Source organism: Macaca nemestrina, chromosome 1, assembly GCF_043159975.1.
Source record: "Macaca nemestrina isolate mMacNem1 chromosome 1, mMacNem.hap1, whole genome shotgun sequence".
NCBI classification, from domain to species: domain Eukaryota; kingdom Metazoa; phylum Chordata; class Mammalia; order Primates; family Cercopithecidae; genus Macaca; species Macaca nemestrina.
This window is the reverse complement of record NC_092125.1, coordinates 80088900-80108353: the sequence shown is the minus strand read 5'-3', so window position 1 is coordinate 80108353 and position 19454 is coordinate 80088900. Positions and strand designations below refer to the sequence as shown.

General features: G+C 41.6%; 1 long non-coding RNA gene across 1 annotated transcript; it reads left to right on the top strand.

Annotated features, from left to right (window-relative positions):
• The first annotated feature begins 6147 nt into the window (after nucleotides 1-6147).
• LOC105493472 (uncharacterized) lies at nucleotides 6148-16339 on the top strand. Its single transcript, XR_011608781.1, has 3 exons — nucleotides 6148-6504; nucleotides 10870-11324; nucleotides 15633-16339. It is a non-coding gene; the product is annotated as an uncharacterized lncRNA (long non-coding RNA).
• The last annotated feature ends 3115 nt before the right edge of the window (nucleotides 16340-19454 follow it).

The following is a 19454-nucleotide window of genomic DNA, read 5'->3' as shown; positions in this document are numbered from 1 at the left end:
TAATCAAAATAGCTCCACTTATTTCTGTTTAATGATTTGGCTTGCAAGATGGCAGTCGTGAAGTTTGAATGGGCTTTTCAGCTCACCCATTTTTGTCAAGATTCAGGGCTGGCAAAGCCTACAAGTTGGTTGATTGGGGCAATCCATGTATATCTGGCTTGTAGAATAACTAGTCATTACCGCATGCTGGAGGACACTGGGACTTGTGAGGGTGCTATGGGTGGATTCTGGGTCTGGGCTTCTGCATGGTTGATGATGCCACTACACTTCTGAGCCTGGTTTGTGATCATTGCAACCCTACCACATCCACAAGGAAGCCTCTATTCAGCTTAGGTCACCGCAGTCCAAGGGAAAACAAGCCTGGCTTTGCCACAGTTGCTACCATAATAAAGGTCAAGCTCCTTGCTTCCCAGGTCTTTCTATGTGGCCCAGATGGGACTATACAGGCAGTTCTTGGTTTTAAATGTTGAATAAAACCACATCCCTCTCAGACTCATCCCTCTGTCTTTCCTTGTTTAAACCTGGGTGACCAAGTTCTCGAATTAAATTCCTTCTGTTTTAAATATTTAGAGTGAATTATCTTCTCCTGATTGGACCCTGGCTCCTCCAGGTACCCTGGAAAGCTACCTACCTAGACTTGATCCCTGCCCCATGCTGTTCACCACTCTCCCTTTTGAGTAGCTTTGCACAGAATATGCAGGTGATGTTGGATAGCAGCTCTAATTCAGTCCAGGGATCAATGGCCAATTCAACTGTGTGAACTTATAAAGTTTTTGCATCTATCTCTCCTGAGTCCACTTTTCATCCCAGATTGGATAATTCATTCATCATTCACTCATTCATTCTGCACATTTTAGAGAATCCCTCTGTCTGCAGAAATCATTTCCGGAGACCCAATTACAGAGAAGCAGGATGTGGGCTATGAAAAGCACAGAAGCCTCTTTGGAGTCTAATGTCAAAATTTCCCACCCCAGCTGTGTAGAGAGATGTGAAGTCTGCAGGACCTGGGGGTGGGGAGAACATAACTAGAGCTCTCCTCTCCTCACCAGAGCTCCCAGGCAATTGACTACAGGGGTCAATTCCTCTGCTTATGGGTCTGGTAGATTGTTAGAAAAAAAAATGTACTCTAGCACAGGGCTGGGAAAAAATAGCACTCCACATTCTGTCTGCTGCAAAATGATTCCACTCTGTTATCAATGCAGGCAAAGCCCTCTTAAATCAATCAGTGTGACCTCCCCACGCCTCTGCATAAAATAGACAGAGGGAAACTAAATTGTGGTGAACAACCAAAATCCACATTTCTAAAAATGAAATGGAAAGGAAAAAAAAGTACACTTCCCCACAGAAGTAGAATCTTCCTCATTTCACACCTAACAGTTGCTCCTATTCATCAAGCACTTATCATCAAGCTAGAACCACACGTGTGGTTTCATTGTGTCCCTGATAGCACAAAAACCCTACACAGCAGGCTTTTGTTAATCCCCATTTTACAGATGAGGAGTTTAAGCCCGGGTACATTTCTGTATTTCACCAAGAACATGTAACTCCTAAGCAGCAAAGTCGGGAGCCACACCTAAGCCCATTGGTTTCTCAAGCTCGAGGTCTTCCCATGATTCCTCACCAGCCAGCAATTTTCATGTTAGCATCCTGGGTTTCTGGGTCGCTTAACCATAATGGGTCTAGAAAGCAGGCTAGTTTCCTATCATGGTGCCAGAGACAAAAAAAAAAAAAAGAGGAAAGGAAAATCTGTGCTGAAGAAAAAAAAAAAAAAAGCCACAAGCAAAAGGACAATGCCATTGGGGCCTCAATGGTTTGGCGGCCACCTGACTTTGCTCCCTTCCTTTTGCAGGGATAATGACAAGTTCACTGTTTTCCAAAGAGGAATGGTTTGTGTGGCCTCTCAGAGGTTTCCTGGAATGTAGCTCCACATTTCTGGTGAGCCTGTGCTGCTGGAAATCCTGAGTAATGGAGAGAACATAGGCACTGGAAAGGAGGAGCTGGGCTGAACATCCACTCTGTTGCTTACTAGCCAGGTGAATCTAGGTCAGTTACTGAAACTCTTGGAGCCTCAGTTTCCTTGCTTGTAAATGAGGATATCAGTCATTCTTCCATCATCAATTTGTTGTGAGAACTAAATGAGATAATAATTGTACTTTACTTAGAACATTGCTTGTACCATTAGTGCTATCTAAGTATTAGCTGCTACTATTAACATTGTTTATCATGCTCTCAGGTGGTTAGAGATCACAGATGCCCTCTCTTGTAGACAAGATACGTCTCTTTCAAAAACACCAATGGGCTGGATGCGGTGGCTCAAGCCTGTAATCCCAGCACTTTGGGAGGCCGAGATGGGTGGATCACAAGGTCAGGAGATCGAGACCATCCTGGCGAACCCGGTGAAACCCTGTCTCTACTAAAAAATACAAAAAACTAGCCGGGCGAGGCAGTGGGCACCTGTAGTCCCAGCTACTCGGGAGGCTGAGGCAGGAGAATGGCATGAACCCGGGAGGCGGAGCTTGCAGTGAGCTGAGATCTGGCCACTGCACTCCAGCCTGGGTGACAGAGTGAGACCCCGTCTCAAAAAAAAAAAAAACACCAATGAATCAATGTTGTGGCCAAGGTATGTTTTACCTCTGGACAATGCTTCAGGACCTCAACAAATGCTGGCCCCCACCAGAGAAAGTGTCCCCAAAGCTTTTTTCCTGCAAAGTGGAATGGCCTTCATGCCTAGCACGATATTGAGGACCACATCGTCCTCAGGGCAGCTTCCAACTCTGAACTCAAAAATGATGTGTCATATATTCTTCTTGAGGTTTCATGGATATACTTGACACCTCACGTTTCTCATTCAAATTCAGCGGGAGAAAGGAAAACCAGTTCTGGAGAAGAGGCTAGAGGTGGGGCAGGTTGGTGAGTACTCATGGTTCTTCCACCACTTTCCCCGACTTCCACCCTCCAGGACAGCCACTGCCACACACAGTTCTCCTAGGCTTGCCCATGTCCATCTTGAATGGTCATCTTACTTCCTTTCTGTGACTTGCCATCTTTTTGCAACAGCAGGCTGTATCTAGACCGTTCTCTGCTTCAGTTTACCTCTTGCCTTGCTATTATTTAACTACAGATTTCAGTCAGCTCAAGAGAACATTTTTGCAGGAGGGAGAGAGAAGGAGCCCAGATGAGAAAATGTCTTGCTACAAAATCCATTTTTCTGTAACGTTTGGGGCTTGGAGCTTCCATTTCAGGTTGACATTTTAAAATGTATCTGCGAGAACACCAGTAAAGGAACTGATGATGACACTGCGTTTCTGAAGCCCTTTCACAAGATGGCTGGGGAGATGATTTATCATATTTATTTATTCCAATTTGGCAGCTAATGGCGGGGCCTGTATCAAGGCTGCACGCACTGGTGCTTGGCTCTGGTTTCAATGCCTCTGCCTTGCTCACCTTTACCCCTGGCTTCTCCTCCTTTCCCAGAGGGTCCAGCTGCATCAGGTGACAATCCCTCTGCGACTGTGCAACCTGGAGGGACAGGGCAGTCTGCAGTTGGGCAGCGGCCAGATGACATCATGCAGTTTCACTTCAGTTTCCCCAAAGTGAACTGGGTCAAGTGTATTGAGGCAAAAAGGCCATAAGTGGCTCAATACCAGACTGCATCCCTGGAAGCAGAAAACGTGACTCACGGGCAAGACAGAGACCCCATGGCAGGCTGGTCAACCAGTGTGCTGAGCCCTCATATACACCAAGCCTAGAAAGGCTCTGCATAAGTACCAGTTTTCTCATCTGTAAAATGGACACAGGTCCTTTTGGAAAAGGCATTTGCCTTCTTACCCATAGAATGTATCTGCAAAGGGATTAACAATTAGAGCAAGCCTAGTCTATAGGGTTGTCTGTGTCCTGGGAACTTTACCCTTCTAAGTATCCTCTTAGTACTAGTTTGGATTTGCCTAGTTACAGTGTTATTTCAGAACTCATAGAAAAGCCTGGCTTTTGTACTCACAGCAGGACAGAGTAATAGGAATGGAATAGAATTAGCAAGTACTAGCACAGTGATCACTCGCACATGATCGAGTGGGAGGTGATAGGGTTTGGGGATCATCCTCCCTGAGTATAATGGGGTATTCAACGGGTAGGTGGAGCACTGCCTTAAGGAAACTAGAGAAGCGGATATATTGGTTATCTATTCTCCAGTTCTGTTATCTATTTAACAAGTAGCCCCTAAATTTAGTAACTTAATTATTCTCTCACGATTTCTGTGAATTGGGAATTCAGGAGCAGCTTTGTTGGCGATTCTGGCCCAAGGTCTTACATGAGGTCACAATCAGATGTCGGCCAGATACAGTCTTATGAAGGCTTGCCTGGATGCTGGGATCTGCTTCCAAGGTGGCTCCTGACTCTTGGTGGACAGCTCTGGTTCCTCCCCAGGGAACCTCCTACAAGGCTGCTGGGGCTGATGGCAAGGTGGCTGACTTCTCAACGGGGATGGGTCCAAGGGCACAAGACAAGCTGCGACATCCTCCATGACCTCACCTCAGAGGTTGTACATTGTCATGTCAGCTGCATGCTACTGTGGTCACACAGGTCACCCCTGAGTGAATGTGAGAGCAAACTGCTCAAGGGTGTGACTGCAAGGTGAGGATAAGTGGGGACTACCTTGAAGCTGTCTACCACAGGGGGAAAGGTGCTATTTGGAAATGCAGGAAAACTCGATTTGAAGGTGGGATTGTTGGGAGGAAGGACAAGGGACCGCAGACAGATATCAAAACAGAAGCTTGGGGACCAAAGCCTAAGCCAAGGGCCAACTTACTCAAACTGGATCATGGATTATGAATCCACGCACAGGAGACTCATGACCTTAAGGGAACCTACAAGGGAGGTGACATGACTCAGGCTTCAGTACTAGCTTGACCCCTGTCACTTCACTGTGGAGGAATTTGTGAGCCAGGCAGGATCCTAATGTGCATCTCTGGGCCTACTTTCTCCAGGCTGACTTATTGAAGCTGTGGCTTGATGCTGAGTTCACCGTCAGGGCTGAGGCTCCTCAGGAGCTTTCTTTTCCAAGCCCAGATAGGTCTTAAAGGTAGGTAGAGTGGCCGTCCATGCAGGGAGAGCCTAGAGGCTGGAGAGCTAGCTAGGCTCTGCTTGAGTCTGTTTTGTGGCTAGGTGTTTGGTTCCGCCTTGTGTCCTTAGGAAGTCCTGGGCTTTCCACGACCACCTTTGGTTTTCAACTGTGTGAACAGACACTACGCCCCAGACCAGAGAAGAAAACACTGCGAGTGTGCAAGCAAGCTAATAACCAGCACCCCAGTTTGCCTTTGTTTGCCCTCTCCCCCTTAGTACGTAGAACCAATCTCAAAAATTGCTCCCTTACACTTCTATCAAAATCTCAAATTTCCAAAGTCCTATCAAGAATATTGTCTCCATAAGCCAAGGCTAGAGATGAGTTTTCATAATAACTTCACAAGACAAAAGAGAAAACTGAGGCTACAAGAGGCAAGACCTACCCACAACCATTTGGCTAAGCCCAGGACTCTGCCCATGGTCCATGCACCCCTTGACCCTGACATCAGCAAAGCAGTCCCCATCACCAAAATGCGGTGTGCCACATGCCCCTGGGAAGACGAACCAATCTGAGATTGCAAACAACAGGAAAGGACCTTAATTCTTGTGAGGCAGCTATAAGGACTTTCAGCCCTAGACCTATACATATTTTGTGATTTTTAAAAAATGTAACTCACCATGCTATACATATCCTTAGCACACATCCCACACACAAGCTCACTCTGCTCCTGGCATGGAGCACTCAGGGTCTCTTTAGGGGGCTGCCCTTTTTATCCCCTGAATGGGCCACTCTTTACCATCAAAATGAATTGCTTATCATCCGTACTTGGCTTTTTAGCAGTCACAAATACAGGGTGGGGAATTTGTTGGATACCAGGTGTCCTACTAGCCAAAGTCCTTTCCAGCCCATGCTGCTGAATGAGCCAGGTCATGACCCCAACCAGACACTCTGGTTAGAGCTCAGTGTAGACAGACCTGCACACACTGCTGAGCAAAGAAAGTTTGGGAGTGTAGACAGAGGAAGTGAGTCCTGTCAGCTGGGGCGGCTCCTGCACTGAGCAGTGAGGGCCGAGAGTGAGAACTCTCTGATGCTTCCTCTCTATGCAAGGTCTGTGAGCTTTATGACTTCCTTCTGGCTTGGTTGTAAGAGAAAATCACCTCAAAAGGGCCTGGGTAAGAGCTACTAGCCTTCTTGGAATGTCTACAATGTGCCAGATGTGAAAGCAGATGCTCTTTTGAAATACTTCTGTCGGATGAACTTTCTTATCATTGTGGTACAGATGAGGAGGCAAAGTCATTTGTCTAAGACCCCACTGTTTCAGCTGCTGGAACTGGGGTTTGGATGGAAGCTTTGGCGGCTCCTCAGTTTGCATTTTCTCCTCACTGCAGTATCACTTTGGGAAGGAGGTCTGAAGTCTTCAAATGAAAATGGAGTTTTCTCCTTATGTAAGTATAGCAATCAAATGTTCTGGAAAGAACACTTTGCCCAGCCAAATTGCTCTAGATGTTCAGGGCAGGAGAGGGGTGGATGTCCTGGTGGTGATGACCACACAACATGAAGAGACAATGTTTGCTTAAGGTACCAGACTCTCAGGGTGGTCTAGCATTTCTCAGAGAGTGGTCAGAGAGTTGGCCTCTTGTGGTATAGGTAAATTTTTAAGTATTTATGAAAATGCTTATATGTCTGGTTTCAGCCTGACTTAGTAATTTGCTTGTATAACCTCTATGCCTATTCTTGGTGGTCCAAAGGGCCCAGAATAAGAATTTTATGAACATCCTGCTGTGTTTAGTGTGTTATACCTTGGAGTATCTATTTCGCTAACCCAGATGGTGCCATTACCACACATATATCCTGCAAGGGGAGGGAGTTGTATTAACAAGTGTAACCAGCAAAACCACAGCATTTCACTTTAGCAAAAGGGGCCGAAACAGGAAGCGGGTAAATTCCCTCCTCCCACACACCTACCATTCTCTCCTCCCTTCTACGAACTTAGAGTCTCTGGGTTTGTGGCCTCTGAACTCCTCTCTACCTCTAGGGGCCAAATCGGGCATTGGGGGAATTCACAAGCTTCATATTTAGCTCAAAATCACCCGGGCTATATGTGGGCTCATCACTTCCTTAAAGGTGGAAGAGGTTCTAATTTCTTGTTTTCTCTCGTCTCTCTCTTTCCATCTTTTCTCTTCTTTTCCTCTGTCATTTTTCCCTTCTCCTTCAGAGCATTATAGTTTTCCTTGGACTGCTTTTTCTGACAGGGCTTCCATTGGGCTATTCCAGAGTACAATTACTAGTACTGTGTTACATTTCCAATAGTCAATAAGAAAGCAGAAGTGGCCACATTGGCTTCCCCTAAAAGCAGCATCAAATTTCAAGTACTTTCTTATATTACTCCCCCTTCATTCCACCACCCTCTATAAGCACACAAATCACTGCTGGGCATATCATAAATGCTAAAAAATAGTGAAGGAATCAATGAATTAAGTAATTCTTTTATTCTAATTTTTTCTATAGTAAGCCATTGTGAATAAGATGAATAAGATGGTTCTTTTTTTTTTTTTTTTTTTTTTTTTTTTTTTTTTTTTTTGAGACAGAGTCTGGCTCTGTCGCCCAGGCTGGAGTGCAGTGGCCAGATCTCAGCTCACTGCAAGCTCTGCCTCCTGGGTTCACGCCATTCTCCTGCCTCAGCCTCCCGAGTAACTGGGACTACAGGCGCCCGCTACCTCGCTCGGCTAGTTTTTTGTGTTTTTTTTAAAACAGAGACGGGTTTCACCGTGTTAGCCAGGATGGTCTCGATCTCCTGACCTCATGATCCGCCCGTCTCGGCCGCCCAAAGTGCTGGGACTATAGGCTTCAGCCACCGTGCCCGGCCATGAATAAGATGGTTCTTTTATCCCCAAAGAGGTTGCCTATTGACTGAAAGCCTAAGCACAGCTTCTGAGAGTCACAATGAGATCACATCTCTACTGTACTGAAAATCTTTTCAGGCACCAGAGAGAAAGGTCTGGCCGTGATTCTCCTTCCCCGGTTCTGAGTGAAAAGGTCATTAACACTAGCTACTGGCAATTTCAAGAATTGCCAAAATGACAGTGATGTGATAAGAACAACTATCCTGTTGGGTCTTTGTGTAGTATTTTTCCTTTAAAAGCAGCTTTATGCTAATTATCCCATTTGAAATACACAAAAAGAAAGTGTGAGGTCAATGTGGCTAAGATTTATGTCCATTTTGCAGACATGGATCTGAGATATCTGGTGATTTGCTGGTGGTTGCACAGGTAGTGGAAGAGCTGAGGTGGAAGGGTTTCTTCCTGAGCAGGTTGCTGTTCTTCCCAGGAGTCCTGCCTACTTGCCTTTCTCTTGCTGACAGCCATATCACCCACTTTGTTTAAGGGTCAAAATTGTTTCAGGTCATTCTCACTACTACACTCCCATTAGCGCCATGACAATTTACAGATACCTTGGCAACATCAGGAAGTTACCCTGTATGATCTAAAATGGGGAGGAACCCTCAGTCCTGGGAATTGTCCACCTCTTTCATGGAAGACTCGTGAATAATCCATTCCCTGTTTAGCCTATAATCAAGAAATAATCATAAAAATGGGCAACCAGCAGCCCTAGGGACTGCCCTGCCTATGGAGTAACCATTGTTTATTGCTTTGCTTTCTTGATAAACTTGCTTTCACTTAAAAAAAAAAAACTCCTGTCTCTAGTAAAAATTTATGTTCACACCTAAAATTTGTAAACCAGTGTGCATAGCATCTTTATTCATGATAGTTAAAAACTGGAAACAATCCAAATATCCATCAATAGATGAGTGGATAAGCAAAATGTATAATCTGTGCAATGGAATATTATTGGGCTGTCAAAAGGTGTGAAGAGCTGACACATGCTGCAGCATGGCTAAACCCTGAAAACATTATGTTAAGTGAAAGAAACCAGCCACAAAAGCCCACATTATGTATTATTCCATTCAGACGAAAAACCAGATTAGGCAAATGTATATAGGTGCAAAGTAGATTAGTGGTTGCCCAGGGCTGGGGAGTGGATGAGGGTATTGGAAACTGACAGCTAATGGGTACAGATTTCTTTTAGGGATGATAATAATGTTTTAAAATTGATTGTGGTGATGGTGGCACAACTCTGTGAATATACAAAATCTCACTGGATTGTATAATTTAAAAGAGTGAATCATATCATATGTAAACTATATCTAAATAAAGCTTTTTTTTTTTTTTTTAAGGCTGACTCTGGGCTGTGGCTTTCATAATCTTCTTTGGCCATGGCTTTCCCCAGGGCTCCAAAGCTGAGCAGTGCCCAATACTGTCTCCTCTAACTTTGTTTTACGGGGAGACATTTCTCCAACTCTGCCTGCTCAAATGTGTGGGGTGAAATCAGGTGCCTCCATATTCCCAAATACAAAGAACTAGAGGTTAAGTTCTGTACTTCTCAAATGTCAGTGTACATTCCGATGCCCTGGAGATCTTGCTAAAATGCAGATTCTGATCCTTTGGGTCTGAGACACAGACTGAGATTCTGTATTCTAAGAAGCTCCCAAGCAATGTCAGTGTTGCTACTGTCTTCATTTTACGAAGCCGAGGTGTCGACCACAGACCCAGAAGATGCAGCCCTTGACTCCTCAATGCCACCTATACAATTCAATCAAATATCAGGATTTTCAAAACATAGTCAGTCAAATGTCTTTTTTCCCACTCTCTATCCAATTATTAGGTGCATTTATAATGGAAGATTGTTACACACGGTTACCAACTTGGTGAAATCCTTTGGTACACACTAATCTTTATGGAAAGCACCTAACAACTTGGTGGAGTATTTTTTCTTTGAACTAACTGAATTGGCCATTTGGTTTGCATCATAGGGAAAACCCTCAGTTGTGCTAAGTCTGAGCTTCCTTAATCATAACTGTATATTTTAAAAGCGTAAGATTAATTTCTGTGTTCCAAACACCAAACATGTTATCATTTTGAGGAGTAGGCAGGAGGTTCAGAGGGCCTCCTTAAAAGGAGATAAAAGCCAAGAGATGGTGAAACTTTTATTTTATTTTGTTTTGTTTTATTTTATTGTAGAGATGGGGGGGTCTCACTATGTTGCCCAGGCTGGTCTTGAACTCCTGACCTCAAGCAATCTTCCCACCTTGGCCTCCCAAAGTTCTGGGATTACAGGTGTGAGCCACCATGCCCAGCCTGGATGGTGAACTTAACTTAGTTGTATAACATCTGTGGATTGTGATAAGATTTATGTTTACAACTTAATTTTTGTTTAATAAGCATGTGGTGTGTGTCTGTAACATAAAGTACACGATGCCTCTATCTCAGGAAGAGATATATAAAGATGAATAAGATGCTGTCTGTGCCCAAAGAGAGGCCTTTATTCCTAGTCAGGGAAAGAAACAAGCTCACCAAGAAAAGCAAGAAATAAAAGGGAGAAGGAGAGAACTTTTGGCTTGTTCTTGCTGTTTGATTGGCTTAAATTTTATCTCCACAGGCCGGGCGCGGTGGCTCAAGCCTGTAATCCCAGCACTTTGGGAGGCCGAGACGGGCGGATCACGAGGTCAGGAGATCGAGACCATCCTGGCTAACACAGTGAAACCCCGTCTCTACTAAAAAAAAATACAAAAAACTAGCCGGGTGAGGTGGCGAGCGCCTGTAGTCCCAGCTACTCGGGAGGCTGAGGCAGGAGAATGGCGTAAACCCAGGAGGCGGAGCTTGCAGTGAGCAGAGGTCCGGCCACCGCACTCCAGCCTGGGTGACAGAGCGAGACTCCGTCTCAAAAAAAAAAAAAAAATTTTATCTCCACAGATTTTGCTGATGTTGTGGCAAAGCTGAAGAATCCTGGACACTCTCCTTTGTTCAAATAAAACTTCTATTTACACAGGATTTGCTAAAGGAGTACAAGGAAATGGCAGAGATAGTGTTAAGCTCACACAGCAGTTTGGGAAAGCGCCCCTTCATTGTTCTCAGGCTTGTACCTGCAGTAACAGGGCCTACAGGCTTTGAACACAAAACAACTGAGTTCAGAACCTCAGAAGAATTCTGGATATGGTACAAAAAAATCAGGTTCAGATTCAAATTCCTGCTGTGCCCAAGTTTAGATAGACGATGATCCGTGCTTTTTAAACATGCTGGGGCTTATTTTTTCAACTGCAATATAAAGATGATTATACTAATTTCTTCAAAGGGATGACATGAGCAGGAAATGAGCGAATGTATGGAGAAAGTTTCGTGAACTGCCCAGCACTCTACAGATGTAAGAGGTAATGACTATTTTTCCTAGCCCATGTGCTTCAGGCCTCGGCTGTCCTTCTCCTGCCCTCAGGTCTGGCAAACCCCACCTGTCGACTAGCCATGGCTCCAGTGCTATTTCAGGGCCCTGCTTGATGAACTAAGTAGATGTGGGGTCTTCCTAAAGAGAATACATTGTGATTGTGATCAGAAGGAAACTTCGGTCCAAGTCCTCAGTGATTCTCTGGGACTCAGTGTCTTCAGCTGTAAAATAAAGTCACTGACTACATTTTGAAATTCCGTTATAGAAATGCCTGCCCTATAAGCAGCTATGCTTTATATTGGTGCCCTGTATCTGTCTCCCATATGAAGAAAAAAGCTTATAGTTCAGTCTTTTTCTTCCCTAGGTTTTTGAGTCTAAGCCCTTATTTTCCACAAGCTGGGAACTTACAAGAAGGGAAACACTACAATAAATCTGCTGAATTAGCCACCACCCCTTTCTTGTCATTCCCACTAGGCTTGGGAGCCTGAACCACCTACAGGCCTCCCAACCCTTCCTAAGGAGAGCAGGAGCCACTTATCAGCTCCAGCTTTGGAGCTTCACAAGCTAATCAACTGCAGATTTCCTAATTCCTGTTATATCCATCTAAGTGATAAGCCAAACATGGAACAAACTCTTATAGGAAGAATATTACTTTTAAATATGATTGATAAAATAATAACTGAGCCAGCAGGATCTTTACTGATAAAGGCTAGTGAAGATTTCTATCAGAAAGTAGTTTCTATCAGAACTACTGTTGAAGAGGATTTTTTTTTAAACTCAACCATAATTGATTCCATCCCAAACTTGCAACAGAAATTCTTACCTCCAGAAGGTAAGATAACACGCATTATACAATATACATGCATATGTGTGTGTGTGCATATATATATATGCACATATATATGCACACACACACACACATATACTAGGTAAGTTCTTTCCAAGGCTCACTTGATGGATGCAGGGCACAAATCCAAACTCTGGAGAATGAGATATTAATAATTACTTCTTTAGTGTTTGATATTTGCAAAGTGACTTGCAGTTATTTATTACATAATTATTTTACATTGAACAGTTTTCTCTCTGGATAAGTAAGAGCAGGGAATGAAGAATGGGCTGGTATAAAGGTCCAGAAAGATGTCTTTGCCATCTTTTATGGTAGATGCCCTGGGGGAACCCAGATCCTCCCTCTGAAGAAGCAGACCACTGTGTCCAGCCACTTCTCCCTTTGTGTCTCTGGCCAAATATCCACGGAACAGATAGAACAGGCAAAGGCTAAGTTTTCACTGTGTAGTCGTGACCAAAGTCCTCTTTCTTGCCATAAAGCTGCAACTACTCCCCCAACCCCTTATTTTCTTTGAGGATGTCTTTAGTTGTATTGGGAGAAGGCAGATAACAAAGGTTCAGCAGTGAGAGGGCCTAGGTTCTGGGCCCGCTCCCTTTCTAACTAGCTGTGTGACTTTTGTCAAGCAAATTCACTATTTGTGGTCTCTGCATTCTTTATTTGTCATACGGGAATGATAGCATCCCATCCACTGGGTATAAAAAGATTTGTTTGTTGTGAGAGTAAAATAATGAGCACAACAGTTCTTTGAAGATATTGAAAGTTTCATAAGGTTAGAATGGTGTTATTATTACTGCTATTCACATGAACAGCTTCTATCCATCCCATCCAATCTGAAAATTGATATACCTTGGTCAGCAGCCCCAATCTAGATTTAACCACGCACTTTGCCTTGCTTCTAATTTATTTATGGTTGCAACTTTGTTTTCTTTATACTGAGAGGCCTGATAGCATAGTGAGTAAGATGACTAATTCTGGTTTCAGATCGACAGGATTTAAATCCTTGCTTCATCAAGATGTCTATCTCTGGCCATGATGAAGCAACTATTACTGGACTAGCCTTCCTGCCATAAACAAATGTAAAACTGCTACAACATACATGAGACACTTTTTTAGTTATTGAACAACAGATTGCACCTGACTATGATCCTTGAGAGAAGGAAAACACACAAGATGAAACTCACATTTGCTCCAGCTCTCTTCTCATGGAAAATGTATCCACATTATAGCAGAGAGAATTGGATGGAGCAAAAGCAGAGCACAGGGGTGTCCCTTAGCCAAGGATTAGCATCGAGGCTGTTAAAGGGGCTGGAATCTGTGGGGTAGGACACAGGAAAGAAGGGAGATGTGAAGAGAGGGCCACAAATCTATTTAGGGATTCTCCAAGAGTTCTTGAATGGGACATGGTCTGTGTGTGCAGAGAGAGACAAAAGGAGTCTTATTAAGTAGCAGCTGCTATGGGGTTACAAGTGGAACAGAGATACTTGAGGTCTAGCAGTTCTGGGGATGTTGGAGAACCAGTGTAGGGTCTTGTTAGTGCTCCCAAATCCTGATATCTGAGGAAAGTCATATACTAGAGGTAAGAGGCATGCCCTAGAGTAAGATCTATTCTATAATCACCTTATCAAACCCTCATACCAAGCTTTGACAAGATCTGCATGGAAAACAGAGTTAGGAATTTGAAACTCACCAAAATAAAAAGGCTTGGGCAACATCTTGGGCTTTTTGCAAATCTTCCCTGACTAAACCTAACATAAAGTCTAAACAAGTTCAAAGTGATTGGCCAGTAATTGAACTGTCTACTAGAATATAGCCCAATGCACTTAAGAGATTGATAACAAAGTCCAATGTCTCTACAATGTATAATTTACAGTGTACAGTATACAATAGAAAATACTAATCACACACACACAAACACACACATGAAAATATAATTTATGGTCAAGAAAAAGAAGTCAATAGAATTTGACCTCAAGGTGGCCCAGATGTTGAATTGCACTGACGAATACTTTAAGGCATCTACCTAAAATATATCCAAGAATTAAAGAAAACAAGATCTTAATGAACATATTTTAATGGTCAACATATTTTAACATAGAAAATATTAGCAGAGGAAACAAAACTGTAAAATAGAACCAAATGGCCATTTTAGAACTAAAAGGTAAAATAATTAAAGTGAAAAATTTACCAGGAGGTCTTAACAGAAAATTTGAGATAGAAGAATAAAAGGACTTAATGAGATTTAAAGGGGCTTAAAGAAATATAGATACAAATTATCCAATTAACAGAACAAAGGGGAAAAAGGTGAAAGAAAAATAAATAGGGAGTCTCAGAAACCCGTAGAGTAATTACATGCATTTAATTGGATTTTCAGGAGAGGAGTGTGAGAATGGAGAAGAAAAAAAAAATGTGTTCAGAAAGCATGGTGGGCCAGGTATCATGGCTCATGCCTGTAGTCCAAACACTGAGAGGCTGAAGTGTGAGAATGGCTTGAGTCCAGGAGTTCAAGACCAGCCTGGGCAACGTGGTGAAACCCTATCTCCATAAAAAATACATAAATTAGCTGAGCATGGTGGCACACACCTGTAATCCCAATCACTCAGAGGGCTGAGGCATGAGAATCGCTTGAGCCCAGGAGACAGAAGTTGCAGTGAGCTGAGATTACATCACTGCCCTCCAACCTGAGTGTCAGAATGAGACTGTCTGAAAAAACCAAAACCAAACCAAACCAAAACAAAAAAAACACAAAGAAATAGTGGCTGACATTTTTCCAAATTTGAAGGAAAACATCACTTACAAATCTAAGAATTTTGGGAAATCTTAAGCAAAATTAATAGAGTGAAAACCACACCAGCCACATCATGGTCAAACTGTTGCAAGCCAGAACTAAACAGAAAAATCTTTAAAAGGAAGAGGGGAATAACATAAAATAAAATAAATAGCTATCAAGCCATAAAACACATGGAGGAATCTTAAATGCATATTGCTTTGAGAAAGTAGCCATTGTGAAAAGGGTACAAGTTATATGACTTAAACTATATGACATTCTGGAAAAGACAAAACTACAGAGACAGTAAAACGATCAGTGGTTGCCAGGGGTTTGAGGGGAGAAGGAGAGAAATAAATAGGCAAAACACAGGGGTTTTAAGGGCAGTAAAACGATTCTCTATGATACTATAATGGTGGATAAATGACATGATAGTGTATTTATAGAACTGAACAACACAAAGAATGAAACTTAATGTACATTATGGACTTAGCTGGTAATAATGTATCAATATTGATTCATCAATTCTAATAAATGTATCACACCAATGCAAGATGTTTAGGGGAAACTTAGTGGGGGTGAGGTGGGGAATATGGAAGCTCTCTGTGCTACCTATTCAATTTTCTGTAAATCTAAAACTGTTCTAAAGAATACTCTATCAATTATTTATCTATCTTTTTAAAAAGGATATATACAGGAGGAAATGACAAGAAATTTTGACTACTTCTCACTGAAAACAATGGAGGCCAGAAGACACTGAAGCAATGCCTTTAAAGTGATAAAAGGGACAAAAAAACCTGCCAACCAAGCTTTCTACATCCCAAGGAAAAATGTCCTTCTACAATGAAGATAAAATAAATACCTTTTCAGTGAACAAAAGCTGAGAGATGTAACTAAGAATACAATATAAGCATTAAAATACAATACTAGTATTATTCAATTAACTCAAAATAGGTTTTAAAAAAGAGCAAAAGAGGAACAAAAACATGAGGGACAAATGTAAGACAGCAAGAGGGTAGGTAAAATTCAATGACATCAATAATATCATTATATGTAAATGAACTTAACACTACAATTAAAAGGAAGTAATTATCAGACTGAATAAATAAAGCAATACCCAATTATGCTGTCTAAAAGGGGTACAATATTAATAGAAAGTAAAAGACGGAAAGAAGTATACAGTGTGAACAATATGCATTTTAAAAATTGTGTATTTATATTAATCAGACAAAGTAGACTTAAGTATTAGCAACAAAGAGAAATATTGCATAATAATAAAAGGGAAAATCATTAGAAAGATAAAACAATCTAAATGTGAATGTAATTAATAACAGAGTTTAAAGATATGTGAAGCAGAAACTGACAGAACTGAAGAAAATAGACAAATCCATCATAAAGGAGATTTTAACACCCCATGTCTGTCAGGAATCTCCAAAGAAACAGAATATATATTTTATATATAATCTACAGATTACATATTAAGTATGTTATATATACATATATTTATAGATAACTACATATCATATATGTAATCTCTAGGATATATATATATATATATAAAAAACCATAATAGATCCAGATATACACATAGAGGGAGAGTTATTTCAAAAAATTGGCTCATGCTATTGTGGGACTGTCAAGTCTGAAATCTTTAGGGCAGGCCAGCATGAAAGGAAGTAACAAAAGGAAAACTCAGACATGAATTGATGTTGCAGTCTTTCTCTTTGGTCTTTAAACTGATTGAATGAGGCCCACCCACGTAATTAAGGTGAATTTCTTTCACTAATGGTCAACTGATTGTTGATGTTAACCACTTTTACAAAATAAATACCTTCACAGTAACACCTAGATTAGTGTTTGTTTAAGTATTTGAATACATCAGATGTTAGAGAGATTGCAGAGAAAAGGGATTGCTTATACACTATTGGTGGGAATGTGAATTAGTTCAGCCAGTGTGGAAAGCAGTTTGAACATTTCTCAAAGAACTGAAAACAGAACTACCATTCAACCCAGCAATCCCATTACTAGGTAAATGCCCAAAGGAAAATAAATAATTCTACCAGAAAGTCAGCTGTACTTGTGTATCTATCACAGCTCTATTTCCAAGAGCAAAGACATGGAATCAATCTAGATGCCCATGAAAAGTGGATTGAATAAGGAAAATGTGGTACATATGCACCTTGGAATACTGTGCAGCCATAACAAATAATAAAATCCTATTTTCTGGAGCAACATAGATGCAAAGTGAATTAATGCAGAAATAGAAAACCAAATACCAAATACCATGTGTTCCCAGTTACAAGTGGGAGCTAAACAGTGGGTACACATGGACATAAAGATGCGAACAACAGACACTGGGGATGCCAAAAGTGAAGAGGGAAGAAAGGGGGCAAGGGTTGAAAACCTGTCTATTGGGTACTATGTTCACCATTTGGTGACAGAATCATTAGAAGCCCAAACTTCAGAATCACACAATATACCCATGTAAGAAATCTGAACATGTGCCCCCTGAATCTAAAATTAAAACAAACAAACAAAAAACTGGATACTAAAGGCTATGCAAGTTGACACATAAAACTAACCACTCTCAGTAACTGCTAGAACATATATATAACATTCAGTGAAGATATAGAAGATGTAAAGACACCGTCAATCAACTTGACCTAATTGACATCTGTAGAAACTACAGCAAATAACTTCAGAATACACATTATTTTTATTATTATTATTATTTTGAGACAAAGTCTTGTTCTGTCACCAGGCTGAAGTGCAGTGGCGCGATCTCAGCTCACTGCAACCTCTACCTTCCAGGTTCAAGCGATTCTCCTGTCTCAGCCTCTTGAGTAGCTGGGACTACAGGCGTGCATCACCACACCCAGCTAATTTTGGTATTTTTAGTAGAGACAGGGTTTCACCATGTTGGCGAGGAGGGTCTCGATCTCTTGACCTTGTGATCCGCCCGCCTCAGCCTCCCAAAGTGCTGGGATTACAGGCATGAGTGCCTGGCCAGAGTACACATTATTTTTGCGTGCACATGGAGCACTTACCAAGACAGACCACATGCTGGGTCATAAAATAAATCTCAGTAAATTCCAAAAGACTAAAGTTTGGCTTAACTAGTACCTAATGTATGATCATGGGCAAGTCAATAACTTTCTGTAACTCAGTTTTCCTCATGTGAAAAACGGAAATAGTAATAAACCGCCATTGTTGTTGTTATGAGATTTTATGAGAATTCATTGAGTTAACTTATGAAAAGCCCTTTGAAGAATGTCTAGTAAATATTCCATAAATATAGCATGATGATGATGGTGATGATGATGGTGATGATGATGATGATGGAAAAAGAAGAGAAGGAAGAAATATAAGGGGAAGAGGAGGGCTGTGAGTGGTGAAACGGGAGTAGGAGAGGCAGGAGGTGAAGGAAATGCAGAGACAAGGGGAGAAGACCTGGCCCAAAATAAGCATAAAATCAGTGAAATCCAACATATAATCATTTGTTAGTGGTAATAAACATCTATTCATTCAACAAATACTGTTGACACTTTAGTACATGCTAAGCACTCTGCAGGAGAAAAACAACAGTGACAAAAACAGCCACTGTCCCTGCTTTCATGAAGTTTATCACCTGGTAGGGGAAACATATTAATCAGGTAATCACTTTGAGATTAGTGATGTGAAGGAAAGGTTATAAATCTATGACAGCATCTAAAAGGGAACCTGACACAAGGTGGGGAGAAGAGGGCTTCAAAGAGAGCAAGGAATGTGCAAAGGCCCATTTGATGCATGGAGGGACCAATGGGGCTAGAGGGAGCAGAAAGACTACAGTACAGTGCATGAAGAGGCCACAACTCCTGGACTGTAGACTGTGCCAGACACTGTGCAGAGCACCTCACAGACAGTATCTCACGCACTCTTGCAACAATTCTGGAGTAAATAACTGACTAAAATGAATGGTTTGACTTATTGTTTTCAGTTATAGCTAATAATTTTTCTACAGTTAGGTTTAATTAATCATCTAATTTTTTGTTATCTTTTGGGACCAGCAATATATTGAGAATCACACAGGTAGCAATTATTTCACACACATGTACACACACACACACACACACACATGAATTTTAACAGGATGTTTGGTAATTGGATATCCATCCTACCTTCCTCAAATGAAAACATCTGTTTGACAACTGTTCTAAGGTCAGAGTCTGCAACAAATGCTTCCATCTGAAATAAAACAACCAAAACTAGAACAATATCCTAGTTTACACCTTAAATAATGTTTCCACTATCCTCCCAGTGCAATTTTATTTTTTATCCTCTTGAGAAGTGCAGAAAATGGAAGTGGACATTTCTTTTTCAACAAGGCTGCTAAAAGTGCTATATGTGTGTATATATATATATATATATATATATATATATATACACACACACACACACACACAGACACCCACACAAACACAGACACACACTCCTACCAAGACTGGGGAGAAATACTATGGGTTAAAAAA